At 44.5% G+C, this 23,053-nt stretch overlaps 1 long non-coding RNA gene and 1 other non-coding gene across 2 annotated transcripts in view; both read left to right on the forward strand.

Annotated features, from left to right (window-relative positions):
- LOC126175033 (uncharacterized) overlaps positions 1 to 23,053 on the forward strand; it is a 966,449-nt gene that overhangs the window by 686,587 nt on the left and 256,809 nt on the right. The gene's annotated exons all lie outside the window — the stretch shown is intronic.
- Positions 7,793 to 7,867, forward strand: Trnat-agu (transfer RNA threonine (anticodon AGU)). Its single transcript has one exon. It is a non-coding gene; the product is annotated as a tRNA-Thr (tRNA).

The raw sequence follows: 23,053 nt of genomic DNA on the forward strand, positions 1-23,053 counted from the left end.
AACTTTGTCAGCATCACCAGGAAGGATTCAGGATTCACACTCATTGCAGTGGAAGTTCGAAAACATAACAAAATAAATTTATTTAGGTGCGAAATTACATCATTTTTTCACTTACTAATGGCTGCATTTGTTGCTATAGGTACACTTTTGTTCATAAGTTAGAGAGATTCTTCGACGAATTTTGCACAGCATACAAACCATACTTACAGGTGCATGAAACTCTAGAATTTATTTAATTTATGAAAAAACGAATGAGCTGTTATATTTTAAACTTCATGTTTAGACAAAACACAAATTTTCTAGTTAATTACCTCAATTTTTACCACGGTTTTTAATAGCTTTGTAAAATTCTAGAGTTTCATACACCTTTAAGTATGGTTTGTATGCTGTGCAAAATTCATCGAAGAATCTCTCTTACTTATGAAGAAAAGTGTACCTATAGCAAAAAATGCTGCCATTAGTAAGTGAAAAAAATGATGAAATTTCACACGTAAAAAAGGTTATTTTGTTATGTTTTCGAACTTCCACTGCTGTGAGTGTAAATTCTCAATCGTTCCTGGTCATGCCAACAAAGTTTTATGAATTTATTTGTAAAAGTATAGACAGTGTATCCACAGGACATGAGGCCTGTATTTGAAGAAGTGCCATGATGATCTCTCGATTGGCAAAAGATTCCAGAATAGTCCCCCATTCGGATCTCCGGGAGGGGACTGCCAAGGGGGAGGTTACCATGAGAAAAAGATTGAATAATCAACGAAAGGATAACGTTCTACGAGTCGGGGCGTGGAATGTCAGAAGCTTGAACGTGGTAGGGAAACTAGAAAATCTGAAAAGGGAAATGCAAAGGCTCAATCTAGATATAGTAGGGGTCAGTGAAGTGAAGTGGAAGGAAGACAAGGATTTCTGGTCAGATGAGTATCGGGTAATATCAACAGCAGCAGAAAATGGTATAACAGGTGTAGGATTCGTTATGAATAGGAAGATAGGGCACAGGGTGTGTTACTGTGAACTGTTCAGTGACCGGGTTGTTCTAATCAGAATCGACAACAGACCGACACCGACAACGGTAGTTCAGGTATACATGCCGACGTCCCAAGCTGAAGATGAACAGATAGAGAAAGTGTATGAGGATATTGAAAGGGTAATGCAGTATGTAAAGGGGGACGAAAATCTAATAGTCATGGGCGACTGGAATGCAGTTGTAAGGGAAGGAGTAGAAGAAAAGGTTACAGGAGAATATGGGCTTGGGACAAGGAATAAAAGAGGAGAAAGACTAATTGAGTTCTGTAACAAGTTTCAGCTAGTAATAGCGAATACCCTGTTCAAGAATCACAAGAGGAGGAGGTATACTTGGAAAAGGCCGGGAGATACGGGAAGATTTCAATTAGATTACATCATGGTCACACAGAGATTCGAAATCAGATACTGGATTGTAAGACGTACCCAGGAGCAGATATAGACTCAGATCACAATATAGTAGTGATGAAGAGTAGGCCGAAATTCAAGACAGTCAGGAAGAATCAATACGCAAAGAAGTGGGATACGGAAGTATTAAGGAATAACGAGATACGTTTGAAGTTCTCTAACGCTATAGATACAACGGTAGCGTTCGACAATATAAAATGGTGCAAGCTGTTCGAGATTATGAAAAAAGTAGGGGTAAGCTACAGGGAGAGACGGGTCATATACAATATGTACAACAACCAAGAATAGCGCAGTAGGCAGTACAGTTGAAGAGGAATGGACAGCTCTAAAAAGGGCCAACACAAAAGTTGGGAAGGAAAACATAGGTACAAAGAAGGTAGCTGCGAAGAAACCATGGGTAACAGAAGAAATACTTCAGTTGATTGATGAAACGAGGAAGTACAAACATGTTCCGGGAAAATCAGGAATACAGAAATACAAGTCGCTGAAGAGTGAAATAAATAGGAAGTGCAGGGAAGCTAAGACGAAATGGCTGCAGGAAAAATGTGAAGACATCGAAAAAGATATGATTGTCGGAAGGACAGACTCAGCATACAGGAAAGTCAAAACAACCTTTGGTGACATTAAAAGCAACGGTGGTAACATTAAGAGTGCAACGGGAATTCCACTGTTAAATGCAGAGGAGAGAGCAGATAGGTGGAAACAATACATTGAAAGCCTCTATGAGGGTAAAGATTTGTCTGATGTGATAGAAGAAGAAAATTCTTACAAGAATAATATACAGAAGAATGGAAAAAAAATTGAGAATGCGCTAGGTGACGATCAGTTTGGCTTTAGGAAAAGTAAAGGGACGAGAGAGGAAATTCTGACGTTACGGCTAATAATGGAAGCAAGGCTAAAGAAATATCAAGACACTTTCATAGGATTTGTCGACCTGGAAACAGCGTTCGACAATATAAAATGGTGCAAGCTGTTCGAGATTATGAAAAAAGTAGGGGTAAGCTACAGGGAGAGACGGGTCATATACAATATGTACAACAACCAAGAGGGAGTAATAAGAGTGGACGAACGAAATGCTCATATTAAGAAGGGTGTAAGACAAGGCTGTAGCCTTTCGCCCCTACTCTTCAATCTGTACATCGAGGAAGCAATGATGGAAATAAAAGAAAGGTTCAGGAGTGGAATTAAAATACAAGGTGAAAGGATATCAATGATACGATTCACTGATGACATTGCTATCCTGAGTAAAAGTGAAGAAGAATTAAATGATCTGCTGAACGGAATGAACAGTCTAATGAGTACACAGTATGGTTTGAGAGTAAATCGGAGAAAGACGAAGGTAATGAGAAGTAGTAGAAATGAGAACAGCGAGAAACTTAACATCAGGATTGATGGTCACGAAGTCAATGAAGTTAAGGAATTCTGCTACCTAGGCAGTAAAATAACCAATGACAGACGGAGCAAGGACATCAAAAGCAGACTCGCTATGGCAAAAAAGGAATTTCTGGCCAAGAGAAGTCTACTTATATCAAATACCGGCCTTAATTTGAGGAAGAAATTTCTGAGGAAGTACGTCTGGAGTACAGCATTGTATGGTAGTGAAACATGGACTGTGGGAAAACCGGAACAGAATAGAATCGAAGCATTTGAGATGTGGTGCTACAGACGAATGTTGAAAATTAGGTGGACTGATAAGGTAAGGAATGAGGAGGTACTACGCAGAATCGGAGAGGAAAGGAATATGTGGAAAACACTGATAAGGAGAAGGGACAGGATGATAGGACATCTGCTAAGACATGAGGGAATGACTTCCGTGGTACTAGAGGGAGCTGTAGAGGGCAAAAACTGTAGAGGAAGACAGAGATTGGAATACGTCAAGCAAATAATTGTGGACGTAGGTTGCAAGGGCTACTCTGAGATGAAGAGGTTAGCACAGGAAAGGAATTCGTGGCGGGCCGCATCAAACCAGTCAGTAGACTGATGACCAAAAAAAAAAAAAATACAGAGGAACTTAAAATGTCCTGTGATGCCTCTCCTGCTCGTAGTCGGCCCGTTTGACGTCCTACCCCCCCCCCCCCCCTCCTGAATAAAATTTATTTATTTAACAAATAGAGAAGCTAAAATTACTGGGAGACATTAGTGTTTTATCTTAAAGCAGAAATTTACTAAAACGAAAACGAGCTTGGTAAGGAATCTTCATAAAAGAGAAGGAGGAAAGAAAGTTAATAAAGGAAAATAGCAGAAATGTGGTATATTAATTAGGAGGACCTAACTTTGGGACACAGTCTGATTGTTACAGAATGTAGCACTAGAGTACCAACACATTATGTTCGAGTCTGTAGAGTTGGTGTGTTTTGCTAAGATCTGTGAACGCAACACAGCAATGGCGCTGCGAATTCTTGTCCGCGGATAAGCAGTAACAGCAGTTGTGCAACGTGGAAGTAACCTGACCGATATTTGACCGTGTTGTGCCAATATGACTCCGAGCAGACTCTGCAACCCGTGACGAGGCAGGAGAGCTAGCCACCTGTAAAATTCCACTGCACATTGCTAATGCGACATGATGCAAGATCCCAGCCAGCTGTAGTCGTGACCCATATTAATCCGTGCCGAGGGCCACCACTGCACCACTTCGGTCGACTATATGACCAAAAGCGATCCCCCCTGTCATAAAAAAATCCTGGCCAAGCAACTATAATTGCTCCCCGCCCAGTCTAGCAGTATCTTATGTTGAGAGCTAAGTCTTTCACGATGGCAAGGTATAAAACATTCTCAGATTTATTTGAATACGCGGTGTCTGTTCCTTCAAAAGAAGGGGGATGACTGCTATCAGTTGCAGCGGGACATTAAGCGGAATCGGAGGCGACGGGCAATAAAGTGTATCGGACCATGTCTGTTCTATTGAAGGCGTTGGTGCTGTTTGTAGGTTTCCGCCCTCTGTTGGAGGCCAGACGGTATCGTTTGGTTGGCATGGTTGCGGTTGTTTGTATTCTTCTCGTGTTGACAGGCGCCACTCGGTTTCGCAAGCGTTGCCTGTCCGCTAGTGGTAGCAGCGGCGCTTATCGATATGTACACTCCTGGAAATTGAAATAAGAACACCGTGAATTCATTGTCCCAGGAAGGGGAAACTTTATTGGCACATTCCTGGGGTCAGATACATCACATGATCACACTGACAGAACCACAGGCACATAGACACAGGCAACAGAGCATGCACAATGTCGGCACTAGTACAGTGTATATCCACCTTTCGCAGCAATGCAGGCTGCTATTCTCCCATGGAGACGATCGTAGAGATGCTGGATGTAGTCCTGTGGAACGGCTTGCCATGCCATTTCCACCTGACGCCTCAGTTGGACCAGCGTTCGTGCTGGACGTGCAGACCGCGTGAGACGACGCTTCATCCAGTCCCAAACATGCTCAATGGGGGACAGATCCGGAGATCTTGCTGGCCAGGGTAGTTGACTTACACCTTCTAGAGCACGTTGGGTGGCACGGGATACATGCGGACGTGCATTGTCCTGTTGGAACAGCAAGTTCCCTTGCCGGTCTAGGAATGGTAGAACGATGGGTTCGATGACGGTTTGGATGTACCGTGCACTATTCAGTGTCCCCTCGACGATCACCAGTGGTGTATGGCCAGTGTAGGAGATCGCTCCCCACACCATGATGCCGGGTGTTGGCCCTGTGTGCCTCGGTCGTATGCAGTCCTGATTGTGGCGCTCACCTGCACGGCGCCAAACACGCATACGACCATCATTGGCACCAAGGCAGAAGCGACTCTCATCGCTGAAGACGACACGTCTCCATTCGTCCCTCCATTCACGCCTGTCGCGACACCACTGGAGGCGGGCTGCACGATGTTGGGGCGTGAGCGGAAGACGGCCTAACGGTGTGCGGGACCGTAGCCCAGCTTCATGGAGACGGTTGCGAATGGTCCTCGCCGATACCCCAGGAGCAACAGTGTCCCTAATTTGCTGGGAAGTGGCGGTGCGGTCCCCTACGGCACTGCGTAGGATCCTACGGTCTTGGCGTGCATCCGTGCGTCGCTGCGGTCCGGTCCCAGGTCGACGGGCACGTGCACCTTCCGCCGACCACTGGCGACAACATCGATGTACTGTGGAGACCTCACGCCCCACGTGTTGAGCAATTCGGCAGTACGTCCACCCGGCCTCCCGCATGCCCACTATACGCCCTCGCTCAAAGTCCGTCAACTGCACATACGGTTCACGTCCACGCTGTCGCGGCATGCTACCAGTGTTAAAGACTGCGATGGAGCTCCGTATGCCACGGCAAACTGGCTGACACTGACGGCGGCGGTGCACAAATGCTGCGCAGCTAGCGCCATTCGACGGCCAACACCGCGGTTCCTGGTGTGTCCGCTGTGCCGTGCGTGTGATCATTGCTTGTATAGCCCTCTCGCAGTGTCCGGAGCAAGTATGGTGGGTCTGACACACCGGTGTCAATGTGTTCTTTTTTCCATTTCCAGGAGTGTAGTAACTGTTGCCCTGTCTTTGGGGCGACGTCGTTGTTTTTTTCCGGGTCGTGTGAGTGTCCCAGTTAGGTTGGGGTCTAAGGAGGTGCCAAGTCCGCGCAGTGCCAGAACACGCCGGGACCGCTGGCGGCACCCATGGACTGCCGGGTGGAAGGGCTGTGGTCACGAGGGTGTACGACCTCGTCGTAAAGCGGATCCAGCAACCTTTAAGGTAGTGCATTTCCATCCAAGTAGAGAAACCTCCACCATTGTGATATCTCGCGATTCACCAGTGAATTGTGTTCGTGTTACTGCCCGTAGTGCTGGTAACAGTGGTCGAGCGGTTCTAGGCGCTTCAGTCTGGAACCGTGCGACCGCTACGGTCGCAGGTTCGAATCCTGCCTCGAGCATTGATGTGTGTGATGTCCTTAGGTTAGTTAGGTTTAAGTAGTTCTAAGTCCTAGGGGACTGATGACCTCAGATGTTAAGTCCCGTAGTGCTCAGAGCCATTTGAACCATTTTTTTGAACTGCTCGTATTGTCGCCGAGGCGAAGAGCAGCGAGTGGAGTGCTTGGGGAAGGCGGATCTGATTAGCTTTCCTCGACTTCTTATTACTATTTACTGCGTTCAATTTTTTACAATTTGTTAAGTTCAACCAACGCTAAATTTTCTTGCCTGGTGGCCGCTAATGCCCCAGTTACCTGCCCTGGGGGTTAGTGTATGTAACGGCAGTGTACGTTTCCTCGCCTTGCCGCTGCTGTCCGGTAAGGCGTGTAGTTTTGGCAGCTTTCTTGATTGTAGACCGATTGGTGATTCTTCTACTCTGGTGGTAGTGATTCCTGTCTCGGTCCGGGCCCTCTAAACACAGCACTCTGGGGGCGTAATGCAGACCGCCGGTTCCGGCTTTGGCATATTTTTCCATCGTTGCATTTGGTTTATCTGATGGCCAGTTGTTCAGTGTAACGCTCCTTCAGTCCACTCCTTCTGCGGGTATAATCTGCCTCAGTACCCGTTAAGGAACTTACATACTCGTTCTTGTGTTATTGTATTATTTATTCCAGTTCCCTGTAATGCCTACTTCAAAGGGTATATATGTCTAGTTAATAGTTCTGGTTGCCTTCTGGAATAAATGTAGCAGTGCAGTGTTCAGTGGATGCTAAGGGTTGTGTTACAAAGTTAACTATCATCTTAATCATCTTATTTCACCCGTTTGGTGATAATTGCTTGTTTTTTAATTAACCTTTGGTATTGTATTTGCAAGCGTTAAAACCTTATTTACCGCCATTCCTGGCGTCTGATGCCTTCTGCTGTGTTTGTGGCGACTCACCTTTAATATTTCAGTACCTGTCAGTTGTAAATTGCAGCGAATTTTAAACAGTTCTTAATTTACTGCCATTCCTGGCGTGTAAGGCCTTCTGCCCAGTTCACAGTGGCTTGCTTTTAAAACATTATTTGCTGTATTTGTATTGAATGGTGATTTGCTAAATTGGAACTCATTGAAAACGCTATTATTTACACAGTTGTTTATGCCTTCATTAATAACGTGTGGTATTTTTATTTATTGTTGAGTCTGGAATTACTGGTTTAAAATAAATTGTAAGTGTAAAAAGCAACCAATAGTAACTGATTACGGCCCCGTCCACAATCGTAACCGAATCCTGTCTTCGCTTGACTACCAGGTTTCAACCATGCATTCGACTAATACATAAGCCTGGTTGGGCATGGATCCACTCTCCTCAGTGCGAATTCACAAATACGCCCGACCTCCTATGGAAATTTCTGAGTAGCGAACAGGAGTATAAAGGACAGGGACTGCGGCAGGTGGCGCTCGGTGTGAGCGTGGAACGACCGTGAGGTCTACCGAGGTAGTCCGTGCAGTTACGATAACGCTGTGTCCTGGATGGTGCAGTGGTTACCGCACCTGCCTAGTAAGCAGGAGATCCCGGGTTCGAATCCCGCTCCGGTACACATTTCCGCCTGTCGCCGCTGATTACGCTTAATGTCCCGCTGCAGCTGATAGCAGTCATCCCCCTTCAATTTACACAATTCTCAGATTTGTTGCTGCGTCAATTCGAGCTTTCGACGATTACCTCCTCCGTCTTCGTCAGGAGCAACGGGCATCCTAAACTGCTTCCTTTCTGCGGCAGTACATTGAGAGACTCCTGGGAAGTCGAAGACCTATCTTCCTAAGAAGATAAAGGACTTGCTACAGCTTGTTAAGGACAGTCTCGGCTTCAGGATTCCTTGGTTTTATAACATCCCTTGTGCGGATACAATTACATCGGTCAGTCCATCCGTACCGTTTTTGACTACTGCGTAGAATATCAACGGCGTGTTAAAAATCGAGTATTGGAGAAATCTGCTTTTGCTGAACACAGCCTTACAAATAAATACAAAAAGTTGTTTGACGAAATGAAAGTTTTTCCTGGGCCGGCCGGAGTGGCCGTGCGGTTCTAGGCGCTACAGTCTGAAGCCGAGCGACCGCTCCGCTCGCAGGTTCGAATCCTGTCTCGGGCATGGATGTGTGTGATGTCCTTAGGTTAGTTAGGTTTAATTAGTTCTAAGTTTTAGGCGACTGATGACCTCAGAAGTTAAGTCGCATAGTGCTCAGAACCAGCCAAAATTTTTCCCCATGCTCAAACATACTGAGATTCTGTAAGTAACGGGGCGATAGAAATAAGAATGTGTCAGAACTTCTACCGTGACAGCGAATATAATCTTAGCGGTGCGTGGAAGCCACCTCACTACGCAGAGAACAGGCAGGTATATTCGTCGCGATGTTTTCGCTACAGTGTGAGCTGTGGCAAGATCTGCGACAGCATTACGTAATTTCCGATCAATTACAAACCGTCTATGTGCTCTATATGACTACTACAGAAGCAGGATAGTTAGCTGTTTCTGGTGAAGACGAATGGAAATAATCGTCGAAAGCTCGAGATTTACCCTGAAGCCACGTGACAAGAAGTGTGAGAATGTTTTATACAGTATCTGATGTCTCTGCCGCCGGGATACCGTGCGGTCTGAGGCGTCTCGTCCAGGTTCGCGCGGCTCCCCCCGTCGGAGGTTCGAGTCCTCCCTTGGGCATGGTTGTGCGTGTTGCCCTTAGGGCACGTTAGTTTAACTTAGATTAAGCAGTGCGTAAGCCTAGGGACCGATAACCTCAGCAGTTTTGTCCCATAGTCCTCACCACAAATTTACAAATTGGTGTTGTGTGTGACTGCTTCCAACACCATGACGTGCTCCATGCCAGCTGACGACCTGTTGAAGACCAATCGGCCTTGTCTAACTGCTACCACCAGTAGCTGATGGTCCACAGGACCGCCACTAGACCTGACGCTGCTGGGGCTTGAAGTAGCACCACACAGCTGTTGCCACCTCCAGGGAGACACAACAGACCACTGGTGTCTGTCAGGGTTCTTGGGGTGGGAGCCAGTGAGCCAGCGCTGCTCGCTCCTGACCCACTGCCCGAGCTGCCACGCGTCCAGCGTCCACGCACTGTTCTTCCTGTGAAGTGCCAGACTCGCGTCTATTAGACCACTGACACTGCATACTTCGAAAAGAGGGTGGGTTCAAGGCGCCTTGCCGCCCCGCCTCTAAGCTGCTGACTACACTGTGAGCTTCGTCCGCCAGCACGTTTCGCCACCGACCAAACACATTCACCACTAAGCTGGCCGGGCCGCATCGTCGTCTGACGCAGCGCCGCTGGGGAATGGTTACAGCGCAAGGCCACCAAAAATGCCGCCTGTCACCGCAGGCTTGGCCACGCCTTTGAGTCAACTGCCAACAGCCTTTGTACCAGTGTCTCAATGAATAAACATAGTATCTGCTAATGGAACATTTCTCATTAAAAGGCCGGCAGGTAAGTGGTAATGCGCACCCAGCATCCTGAACGCCATCCTGAATCGATCATCCTAGTATATAATGGTGTCTGCACCCCTGACGCTATTATGTTACTGAGTCTCTGAAATGTGTGCTGCAGGGAGTTAGCCCTTGGGATGCAACCAAGGTAAATTTAATTGCTGCAACTGTAATTTAAATACCATAACTGAAACGGACTTTCGGCCTGCTGATTCCAGGTTCAGGATGCTTCCTCATCTCGTTGGAAACTCATATTTAATGCATGTCATTACTCTATATACTTACCCACTTAATGTTTTCTTTAGACTGATACGCAAATTCCAATCTAATGCTTGTCCTACTAGACACTTACTTTTAGAATTTTATCACTGTTGGGATTAGAAGGTATCATCGTCTCGCTCACGGCAGACCACAGCAGTCGAGTCCTAATTAATGATGCTAGCCAACATTTGTCCTTTGTGGAAAAATGGAAATTTGTGGTAGGGGCTTATGGGACCAAACAGCGTAGGTCATCGGTCCCTATCCTTACACGCTACTTAAACTAACTTACGCCAAGAACGACACACACACACACACACACACACACACACACACACACACACACACACACACACACACACACACACACACATACCCGTGTCCGAGGGAGGACTCGAACCTCCGAAGCGGAGAGCCGCGCGGACCATGGCAAGACGCCCAAGACCGTGCGGCTATCCCGCGCGGCTGTCCTCTGTGGGCCAAGACAGATTGTATCTCTGGCTATTAAGGTTGGATTTTGCCTGAGAGATACAATAGTGTTTAATTAACATTACAGTGAATTTTACAATACAAATTGTGTACTTATTTTAAAGTTTCAAAAACATTAATGCGACATCGCCTATGTTCGACGTCAACGTACAAAAATCACTCATAGGCATCAGGTGGCAGCATTAGCAGTGGATCGTATAAAAAGCATATAAATGGACGAGGAAGACGGTGCAGTCATTGTCATAATACGGAAATAGAGTAATTTAGCTGGCAGCCAAAAGGACGTGATCATTGGTAACAGGAGAAGGGTGGAAGCATCTCCGAAGCGGCTAAGTCTGTAAACAGGGTAAAGTATACCGCTCATGAAAAATGGCTCTACCCAGCTGCAGCTGTGGTGCATCACGTGCCTTAGATCATAGGGGTAAATGACGGCTGGACAAGGAGTTATCCAGTGAAAAGAACGGTACTCACATAGTGCACGTCCAACTCTGTGTTAATTTCAAATTTTGTAACAAACATACGGGATGATTTCGTTACATAGAATCAAACAGCGCGTAAGATGTGTGTGAGCGAATATACGTCCAACTTTTGAACTGAGACGAACCAAGGAGCTACTAATAGTGTTCCTCAGTGACCGTACGGGGAATGTCCCGTGTGCGGGTCTCCACTGCAGGCGCATCGGCCATGGACCCTTGTGGACTGATGTTCGTTGGCGGCGAAGGCTGAAATTTACACGCTAATACCGCACCTGAACGTCAACTGAGGGGTTACAGGTGGTCTCTTCAGATGAATCACGTTTTATGCTCCTTCGGACAGATGGCTGTTGACATTTACGGCTTGAAACATCTGGAAGGAAACACCCTGCAGCAATCGTCAGAAGGGTACAGCCTGGAGTAGGATTCGTCATGGCCTGGGGAATGTTTCCGCTGTATGACCTGGTTGACATCGTCATTCCGGAGACCATGCACCCCCGTCCGCCTCTCTTACACTCACTTTTTTCTCCCTCGGCACGATAACCTTTACCAGAAGGACAATTAACGGTGTCACACAGTTCGCAGTGTACTTGTGTGACTCCCTCGGTTCAAAGAGCACCAGGGTGTGGTTAGTCTATTCCCCTGGCCAGCAAAGTCTCCTGACTAAAACACAATCGAGAATCTGTGTGACCACTTATAACACGCTACTGCAGCACGAACCCTCAATCCAGAAACCTAGATCAGCTGGCCACATCCTTCTCGGTACCTTTCAGAACCTCACTGGCTCTCTTCCTGGACCTCTCGCAGTGATCGGCGCTGTAGAAGGTAGTTACTCAGGCTTTTTACAGGTGGTGACATTAATGTGCGTGGACAGTGTATATTACATTAGTCATGTACCATGTAACACCACCCCTAGCATCAGCTCGGCGAGGGAGAGTGTCCGCAAGATTCTTGATGCATATCATATCCAGCTGAAGCAAGTAATTGATGATTAAATCTCATAGAGCTCAAAAATTGAGCGGATATTGATTGTCGTGTTCCACTCGCTGTTTCAACTACTTCCAAACGTTTTCTGTAGGATTAAGATAGAATGATTTAGAGGACCACTCGAGATGCGACAGGGTACATCAGACCAGCAACATATCTACATCTACATCTACATGACTACTCTGCAATTCACATTTAAGTGCTTGTCAGAGGGTTCATCGAACCACAATCATACTATCTCTCTACCATTCCACTCCCGAACAGCGCGCGGGAAAAACGAACACCTAAACCTTTCTGCTCGAGCTCTGATTTCTCTTATTTTATTTTGATGATCATTCCAACCTATGTAGGTTGGGCTCAACAAAATATTTTCCCATTCGGAAGAGAAAGTCGGTGACTGAAACTTCGTAAATAGATCTCGCCGCGACGAAAAACGTCTTTGCTTTAATGACTTCCATCCCAATCGCGTATCATATCTGTCACACTCTCTCCCCTATCTTAGGTTAACTCCACAGAAAATATTTTTGTCTAGGACTGTTTGGAACAGTAGGTGAAACTTAGAACTCAAAATCTCGATACATTTGTATTTATTTGTTTAACGTGATCGGATTAGGGACGTCAAGATCTCTCCTATACCTAAAAAGTATTCTACACAAACAGTATTTATTACGGCACTGTTGTCTAAGAAATAACAATAATTATAATATGTGAAATAATAATAAAATAGTATTAAAAGGATTAAAAATGATTTGCATGTACATAGAGACAATGTGAATGTATAGAACTGCGTAAGAACAAATAAAGTTAATACTAGCAGCACTACTACACGTCCAGTCACTTCAATGTGATCACCGACTATATTAGACGTCAGTGTGCGGTAACCACTCGCAGGCAAATGGGACCAGTGCTACCAGAGGAGGGTATGAAAAGCATGTCGGAGTCTTCCAGTTTTTCCATTAATCTGTAATCTGTTAGTATTTTGCAGACATGACTTATTAAACTAGTAGTTCGATAATACATTTATCAGCATTTTATTTCTTTGAAACTATTATTATTATATTCTTCTTCAAGTCCGAGGATATTCAACCCGACTCATACATCTTGCTTGCCAGATAGAAGAGTTTTGTGATGGCTGGCTCATCCTACGCTATCAGTAATTCTGACGGAATTTCGTCTCTTCCTGAGGCGGTGTTTCGACTTAGGTTCAAATGGTTCAAATGGCTCTGAGCACTATGCGACTTAACTTCTGAGGTCATCAGTCGCCTAGAACTTAGAACTAATTAAACCTAACTAACCTAAGGATGTCACACACATCCATGCCCGAGGCAGGATTCGAACCTGCGACCGCAGTGGTCGCTCGGCTCCAGACTGTTCGACTTAGGTCTTCCAGTGCTCTGTCAAATTCCTTTCGCAATATCATATCTCCCATATCATCAACGTCCTCTGCCTGTCGTATCGGAAAATGAGTGGCTTCACCAAATTATGTCATATCGGCAGAAGCTAGTTGACTCTCTTTCTCACCGAACTGAGTCCATTATCAAAAGTAGAGCTGCTGTTACATGGTATTAGCTTGACGTCTCCTGGTACTGCCTAATTTATTGTACATTGTGCTTAACTGTATCTCAAGAAGCAAGTGCTCATGCTTTATCCAGGTGCGTGAATATCTCGGACGTACAGTTAAAAGATTCATGCTGTGCAGACTGTTGTTTGTTGACTCAGCGGTTGATGAAATAGAGACCAGTTACCTTATAAGACACTAGGGGCCTCATTAGAAACAGGGACTTCAAGCTTTGTAGCGTGTGAGTGACTGCAGTAAGCGACTTGTTCCTTGTGTCAGACTAGGGACTCGGCTTTGCTGTGGTATTACGTACGGCGATTCTTGGAAAAGTCGCTCGCCGGGCAAAGAAGGGGTGGCTGGCAGCGCTGCGCGTCAATGATTCACAGCCGTCGCCGTCTCCGGCACTGCGCTCGTTACTGAAGGGTGGGGGTGGGGGTGGATAGGGTGGTGGGGGGAAGGGGTGAGGATCGATGGCCTGCTGTTCTGAAGTGGGTGGGGAGGGGCGGTCGCTCCTTTATTAATAGTGGGAGGCAGGGTGGGACGCGCCGGACCAGGGGTCGCTGGGAAAATAATATGCCGCGCGGATCGGGCTGCGCGCAATGCCGCCTTGTCTTCAAGGAAGATATACGGCGACGGCACAAAGGAAACGACACCGCTCGCGTTGCTAAGCAACTCTTTGTCGTGCCGCATTGGCAGTGACTATGTTGCAACCTTGACCTGGTTCGTTCTGATTCGTAAGCAGCATTTAAAATTAGCTCACCAGCCAAAAAGTGTGTCTCTCCTCAGGAGATGTAGCGCGAACATCATGTAACACCGCATGCAGCGCTGACAGTGGACTGAATTCGGGGAGGAAAAAAGTCCAAAAAATTACTCACGTGTTTCATATCCTATTGAGACTCCTCATTTATTGATATATGTATGCAGATTGAGGCGAAGAGCGAAAATTTGTACCAAGGGCGTGATTTGAACGCAAGTCTCCTGCTCACTAAGAAGATGCGATAACTACTACGCCACTCTGGTACAGTGGCTTTGAATAACTTCTCGGATTACCCTAGCACACATCATTCCTCAATCCAAAGTCCCGTTCACGCCTCAGGTACGTCCCTTAAACTCGAACATCACTGCAGAGGCTCTCCAGCTCTATAGGAATAGCACCTGAGCATGGACGAATGCTGGCCTGCTATTTCAATACAGATTGCGAGCCTCTGCCATGCTGTTCAGGTTTAGAGGGCGTACCAAGGGCGGCGAGGGGTGAGTGGGAATCTGGATTGAGGAGGGAGGCGTGCTAGGATCGTCTGTGTATGTGTACAAAGCCGATGTGACAGGGTGGCGCAGTGGTTAGCAAATATCCCTAGTGAGCAGTAGACCCGGGTTCTAATCCCACCATTGGTACACATATTCATTCATCGCTTCAGTCAGCATGGTTCAAATGGCTCTGAGCAGTATGGGATTTCACATCTAAGGTCATCAGTCCCCTAGAACTTAGAACTACTTAAATCTAACTAACCTAAGGACGTCACACACATCCACGCCCGAGGCAGGATTCGAACCAGCGGCCATAACGGTCACGCGGTTCCAGACTGAAACGCCTAGAACCGCTCGGTCACAACGGCCGGCTTCGCTTCAGTCAGCATGTATACGTCAAATATGTTTGAGATTTGAAAATGTCTCCGGAGCCGTATAGTTTGATTTGATTTTCATTGATTGTTATAACACGTAGAGCTACCAAAATGCAGGGACATTGTTTATTTGTGATGTTATAGGTACGATAGGGAAGTTCGGAATTTGGATCTGAGGGAAAGAGCGTCGGGATCGCCGAAGTGGTTAAGGCAACCGTTCTATAGAAGCGGGGGATCCAGGTTCGAGTCCGGCCCGACACGGATTTTCAGCTCTCGCTGTTGCTTAACCGCGATGCCCAGTGTGGCTGGAAGTCATTATTTCCGTCCTATTTCTTTACTATCCCATTTAGTTTCCTTTCCTTTCGACCACTTATCACATTTGTTATGCTTCACCAGCTGATCCCAATGGTCAAGGACGTTTTCTATGGGATTAAACTCGGGTGATTTATCGGACTAATAGATGTACGGGGATAGCGTGCCTAATTATTCGTCAAACGCATACCGTATGTAAACAGTCCTGTGGATACGGCTATTGTCGTCCTGGAAGACGGAAATGCTCACAACACACTCATCATCAAGATGTGGAAGTAGGGCCACACCTGGCTACCGAGAATGTTGATAATACTATCCTGGTTCGTGTTCACGGTAAACTCAAAATGTTGTAGCGAAGAAAGTTGAAAATAATGTTCTGGTTCATGTTCATAATAACGTCAATGAGAGGTTCCATATCACGAAAAATACCCCATAAACATAAAAGAATCACTTCCAGCATGAACTAAATCATCCGCAGACTGCGAGTTAGACGCCTCGTATCATTTGGGGAAAAAACTACTTGTCACGCTGCACCACACATCTCAGGTACTTTTCAGTTTCTGTGGTGTTTGGACCACTGAAAACGTGCAGCTATATGCTGCACTGCGAACAACGGCCATTTCCTAGGTACCCAGATGCAAGTGTCCATTGCATGCAGTTCCGTTCGCAATGTTTCGCTTAAAACTGGTTAAGATGGGCTTGGATTCACTGACAGCAGCAATTACTGTGGGTTTTGAAACCGATTGTCAGTGAGAAGGTGTGACGCTCGTTTATGTTCTCTGGCAGTTAGGATCCTTTTACGACCACAGTTGACATGTTCTGTTACGTGGTTGCAAGACATACACCATTCACCCTTAGGGACATTGGACAGTCTGTGTTTATAAAACAAAATGTCTGACAGCGTCATTCACGGTGTGGTCCTGGGCACGTCCAAGCACGATAGCATCCTTCTACCCTTATGTCACGTCTCATGTCGAACCATCCTACTGCGCTGATTCCATGCAATCGACTGACACACCACTTCACTGTCACAACTTGGCTTCAGCAGTAACGTAAGTCCTACACTCTCTACAACGCTTAACAGTGCCCATTGTATTCTTTTTAAAGGATTGACTAAGACATGGTCCAGTTAACTTACAAGGATCCATTTATACTTTGGTGGTGCAGCATTTCACTGTAGTGCTTCCCACCCCTTACGTGTAATCGATCAATCTAGAGCTTTAAAAATAAGATCTTCGCACAGATTGGAGGCTGTGCAACGACTAAGGTAATTTCCTAACGTGAAGAAGTCTGTGTGTTCGAATCTCTCAGGTGTTTTGAATCTTTTGTTAAATCTTTATCGAAATAATTTTGATCATCATTTCAGCCAATTAATTTTCTAATTTTTTTTTGTGTTTATAATCCTGGGTCACGTCATTTCAGTCAATGCTTTAACTTTGTGATATGCTCTCATCTTTTCCCTTCTTTCAATGGTTTACCTTTTGGAAACTATGTGCACGTGAATTTAATTATTTTTTTATTATCTATCATAATCTTTAAACATTTGAAAATGCCGATCTATTGTTTAGCAAAATAATTAAGCTAAATATACTGACTGTGCAATGCTTCTTTCTCATTGCAAGATGAACATTTTTTGATCTGTGATAGTCATTCAAAGTTTTAAAACATAAGTTCTTGTTGCATTACGTACAAAATAACTGAAATGAAGATTTAAATGAAAGAAAATATTATAATTAAAACAGAATTCAAGGAAAGTGAGAAACAGAAATAACGAATGCAAATAACATAAACTAAAATATAAGACGATGAAACGGAAAAAAATTAAATCGAAGTAAATAATTAAAATCAGATGAACAAAATTTAAAAGACAAAATAATAAAAGAAAGCAAAAGTAAAAGCAAATCAAAAAATGACATGAATGAGAATTAGAAATAAAAATTACGTTTAAACTAATTAGTTCAATACAAAAAATGATCAGAATCCTTTCTATAAAGTTGAAAATAAACAATTTCAAAGTACGTCACGAGATTCGAACATACAACCTTCTACGTATGAGAAATACACGTTTACCATTACGCTACACGGCCGGTCTGTATACCACTATTACTGTTAACGCTCTAGGTGATGGCCTGAAATAACGAATTTTTTTTCGTCAATTCCTCGCAAACGATGACCCACTAGTGTGAAGGGCAAGATATCAGTCCCAGGGATTTCAAGGCTTCCGAGAATGTTTTAATTTCAGTTAAGTCAGATAACAAATGACAAATGAAATATTTTTTTCTTGTGACATAGTTGCAAATTAACAGTTTCGGAATTTTCCCTTTACCTCTACTGCGAAACCTTGCTTCCCACCAAATTTCATGATTCTACGTCAACGGGAATTACCCTGTAGGTTTTGAGTGAGTTTTCGAGTATCAAAATATCTGACATAAATGACCGTGTCTTTTGATTGCACTGACTTCGAATTTTAAAACTTTTACACCGCCAAGGGAATATTAACCTTAGTACGTGACACAATTTGAACGTGATAAGCCAAACGGTTCTCGAGAAAAAGGGACTTTAACGTACGGACAGACAACAAACAGAGGAATAAAAAATTACAAAGAATTATTTTTCCGTGGTCTATGATTACAAATTAAGAGTTTTCAGAGTTTTCCCATCCCCTTTACTTTTACCATAAAATCACGCTCTTTCCAACCTTCATAATTCTAGGTTAACGGGAGGTACCCTATAGGTGTTCCTCTGTGAGTTTTCGAGTATCAAAATGTGTAACATAAAAGGCCGTATCTTTGAATTGACTTAGAAGCTCAACTTTTTTGTACCTTCGATGGAACGTCAACCTTAGAATTCAACATAAATTACAACTTGGTACGTCGACTCGTTCCTGACAGAAAGGGGTTCTTAAGAGTCGGACAGACAGAGAACAAAGTGATCCTGTAAGAGTTCCGTTTTTTCAGGTTAAAGCACAGAACCCTGAGAATTGGTTCAGAGACAAGGAATCAAAGGTGTAACTATGGCGGTCATGAAAATGAAATGCAGGTGAGCAGGATTCCATGATCAGAGAAAATATCAGCGTAATGGAAGATGAGAATCTGAATTTAGAAAGTATGACAGAGCAACATGGATCCGTGTAGTTAAAATATGGAAAAATTTGGCCGACCTATTTACCCGTCTCGATAATATGGTCAATCATTTTCTTCAAGTGCAGAAAACGAAATTTCTTCCTATCAAAGTTACCTTTTAGATATGAGATGTTAGCGTATGCCCCTTAAGTGTAGGAAATACTTACATGAATCGTACACACACATGCTTACCATTTAAGCTTCTTTCAATGTTTTTCCTCTTAGACCTTACCTGTTCAACAGCACATAGCACAGATGGTGTCACGCTGATATAACGCAACAGAAAGAATAAAAGATTACAGCAGTAGATACTTCGTTATGGAAGTCACATTCTGTGCGTTATCCATTTTTCTGCCTGTTCTTTCAACTCCGGGAAATTCTCTCAGTGCTTTCTTCTGCAAAACTACAGGGCTTTTCACCTGAATAGTGTGTTTGGTATTCAGATGACTATCGTTAGTTATCGATACGCGCATCATTATTGGCAGGGGATTTCAGTTTAGCTGCACATCTGAAACTGTCTTTCCACTCTTTTTTTTTCCCGCTCATCAATATTCTGATTGGTGTGGTGTGATCCAACAGGACATTCTGTTATGTGTAAATCTTTTTTTCTTAGAGAGCACTTGCACCAAACACCTTAAATTATTTGTGCGATATATTCCAGTTTTTTTCCCTACAGTTTTTATCCTCTACACCTCACTCAAGCACCATGGATATTATTCCTTGATGTCTTAACGCGTGCCCTTTATGTCTTTAAGTAGTAACATAATACGGGGGTCACTCCAAAAGAAATGCACTCTACTTTTGTAAAAATACAGTTTTCATTCTCCATGTGTGAAAGTTTTACAGTGTGTAGATACATCCTCCTCAACCGACCGTGGTGGCCGATTGGTTCTAGGCGCTACAGTCTGGAACCGCAAGACCGCTACGGTCGCAGGTTGGAATCCTGCCTCGGGCATGGATGTGTGTGATGTCCTTAGGTTAGTTAGGTTTAATTAGTTCTAAATTCTAGGGGACTGATGACCTTAGAAGTTAAGTCCCATAGTGCTCAGAGCCACTTGAACCATTTTTTTTACATCCTTCCCGCTTGTTTTCAAACTTAGTTCAACCGGTTCCCGTGAGTGGCGCCGTCACAGCATGTCTTCAAGATGGCTGCTACACTGACGTTCGTCAGAACCAACGTGCTGTCATAGAATTCCTGTGCTGTGAAAACGAGACAGTGGGAAACATCCACAAGAGGTTGAAAAAGGTGTATGGAGATGCTGCTGTCGATCACAGTACAGTTAGTCGGTGGGCAAGCAGGTTACGTGATGAAAGCGGGCACGGCAATATTGAGGATTGTCCTCGCAGCGACAGGCCTCGTACTGCACACTCTCCAGACAATGTGCAGAGAGTTAACGAATTGGTGACTGCTGACAGACGCATCACGCTGAACGAATAGTCACGCTACGTTGGGATAGGGGAAGGAAGTGTTTGCAGAATACTGAAAGTGTTGGCGTTAAATAGGTTTGTGTCCGGTGGGTTCCCAGGATGTTGACAGTGGCTCATACAGAAACAAGAAAAACGGTATGCAGCGACGAGAATGGTGGAGATGAATTTCTTGGAAGAATTGTGACAGGTGATGAAACATGGCTCCAACATTTTTCACCAGACACGAAGAGGCAATAAATGGAGTGGCATCATGCAAGTTCACCCAAGAAAAAAAAATTCAAAACCACACCTTCTGCTGAAAAAGTTATGGCTACAGCGTTTTTCGATTCCGAAGGACTCTTGCTTGTGGACATCATGCCAAGTGGAACTACCATAAATTCTGATGCATATGAGATGACACTGAAGAAACTTCAAGCTCGACCCAGTTGTGTTCCACCACATCAGCAAAAGCAGGATCTTTTGCTGTTGCACGACAATGCACGGCCACATGTCAGTCAAAAAACCATGGAAGCGATCACAAAACTCGGATGGATAACACTTAAACACCCGCCTTACCGTCCTGACCTGGCTCCCTGTGACTATCATCTCTTTGGGAAACTGAAAGACTCTCTTTGTTGAACAAGGTTCGAAGATGATGACTCCCTTGTGCACGCTGCCAAACAGTGGCTCCAACATGTTGGTCCAGAATTTTACCGTGCGGGTACACAGGCGCTGGTGCCAAGATGGCGTAAGGCAGTTGATAGGGATGGAAATTATGTGGAGAAATGAAAATATTGTTCCTAAAGGATGTACCTACACACTGTAAAACTTTCAAACAAGTAGAATAAAAGATAGATTTAAAAAAAAATAGTGTCAATTTCTTTTGGAGTGACCCTCGTATATATCAGGAACAACTATATTCTCTTTTTTGGAACAGATCCAAGCAAGACTAAACTGATATTATTATATTTAGTAACGTGACAGTGTTTTGACTTGTCAGGCATTCTGAGTACGACAGCAATTTGTCATACGAGTACACTAAAAATAAAATCGTACTGAAAATTATTATCCATTGATTTGAGTGAACACTTCCAGATTTACTAACTGTTTTTAGCAACCCTGAAGCACAACAGCTTTCCTATCACGAAAACACAATCGAAATACTTGATGTTGACAACATTCGCCGTACCAAGCACGTGAGCACATCACTAAGTACGAGGACGCCGCCACTAGAGAGGAGGCGTCGAGTGAAGCATGCGAGCGGATGCTTGCGCCTAGTTTACGCTCGTACCGGTTCTCTCCGGCCAACTTCGTCTTCGCGATATCGTCGAGAGCGGAAATTAGGCTTTAACTTTCGATATTGCAACTTCTGGAAATGTAATTTTAATTAATTTCTGCTTGGCAAAGAAACTCGCCGTGAAAAAAGAGAACTTCCAGCCTAACGGCTTAACAGCTCCAACTCCCGCGCCACGGAGGCATACGGCAGTTACCGAGGGCTTCAGACCCCCGGAACTTCGCGATAAAGTAAGATTAGTAGTACATTCATTCAAATATAAACTGATGACTACAGCAAGAACAAGTACTTCCGTGCTGTTCGGCCTTAGCCCCCACCAGTTCAGGTTTAGACCACAATACACTGCACTGCAAACAATACAAACGTCACGACAATGTGTAGATGCGATCCTAATTGACACAGCCGGCACCTTTGCTAACCTCTGGTGACCTGCACTGTTTGCAAGATTTAGGGAAATTCAGATACCCACACCGTTATATTACAGTCTCCTAGACTACTGCAACAATAGAGTTGTAGAATGGCGTGCAGGCCATCATAGAGTCGTCGAAAGAATAACCAAAGGCTGCCCTCAGGGGCTTATATGCGGTTCCATATTCTTGGACATCGCTTAGAACCTCTTTTACACGTCTTGATGAGGACAACAGGGTAATAGGACTAACTGCGTATTTAGATGACGTAATGGTAATTGCATTGGCCAACTCAAGAGCGAAGCTAGAACTAAAGGCAACACAGATACTACAAAAAGTAAATAACTGGTGCAACAACAACAAACTTCAAATATCAGCGAACAAAACTGTCTATCTACTGCTAGAGGGAGCATTACTAAGAAACCCTACAATCAGACTTGACAATACCACCATACAAAGGAAACTTACGACAAGATACCTCGGAGTATATACTGACGTAAAACTTTCATTCAAAGAAGACACAAAACTCGCGACTGACAAAGCGACGAAACTGATGCGTAATCTAACCAGACTCTACACTGCACAGTTTAGACTACCACTACAGATGATACGAACCTACCATATCGCCTTGTTTGAGTCCATTCTGAGCTCTGAAGCCAGCAAATGGGCCAATCGTCCTGGCCTCACATTAACAAAGCCATTGTAGGATGCGGATAAGAAGCATCCTATTAAGAAGGTCAAGAGCGCTTGGGACAACGTCTGTAGAGGCATTATGCGTCGTCCTGGGTGTGTACCCAATAGACATTACAGTACGTTTCAGAACTGCAACATACTGGATGGAAAACGGACGACAAGACAAAGTACAGTAAATTACAGGAAAACAAATAACTGACAAGAAATAATGGTGAAATGATACTTGGCAGACTCAATGCGACGCAAAAAAAAAGGACGCAGAGTACACACATTCTTCCCGAACATCTGAGAACGAATGAGCATGAAATATACGGATCCGACACGTGGTATGGTCCACTTTATTACTGGACATGGACCATACCCACAACATCTCCACCGTGTTGGACTAAGTGAAACAGATATATGCATATGTGGAGAAATCGACACAGCGGCACACATAACATTATATTGCGATATGTTTAGACACATACGACCGCAACAGCGCGACAATGACAGACGACAAAGCATAATACAGCCAGATCACTGATTAGAAGTAAATACCATCACCGATAAAATTTTCAAGCACTGCACACAGCATACAGACAAGAACGACCATACATGAGACGGAGAATAGGGAATCACCCAACTAGACAACACAACGCATGGAACGATCCCGACAACAACACAACCACTGACCC

Source organism: Schistocerca cancellata, chromosome 3 (assembly GCF_023864275.1).
Source record: "Schistocerca cancellata isolate TAMUIC-IGC-003103 chromosome 3, iqSchCanc2.1, whole genome shotgun sequence".
Classification (NCBI taxonomy): Eukaryota; Metazoa; Arthropoda; class Insecta; order Orthoptera; family Acrididae; genus Schistocerca; species Schistocerca cancellata.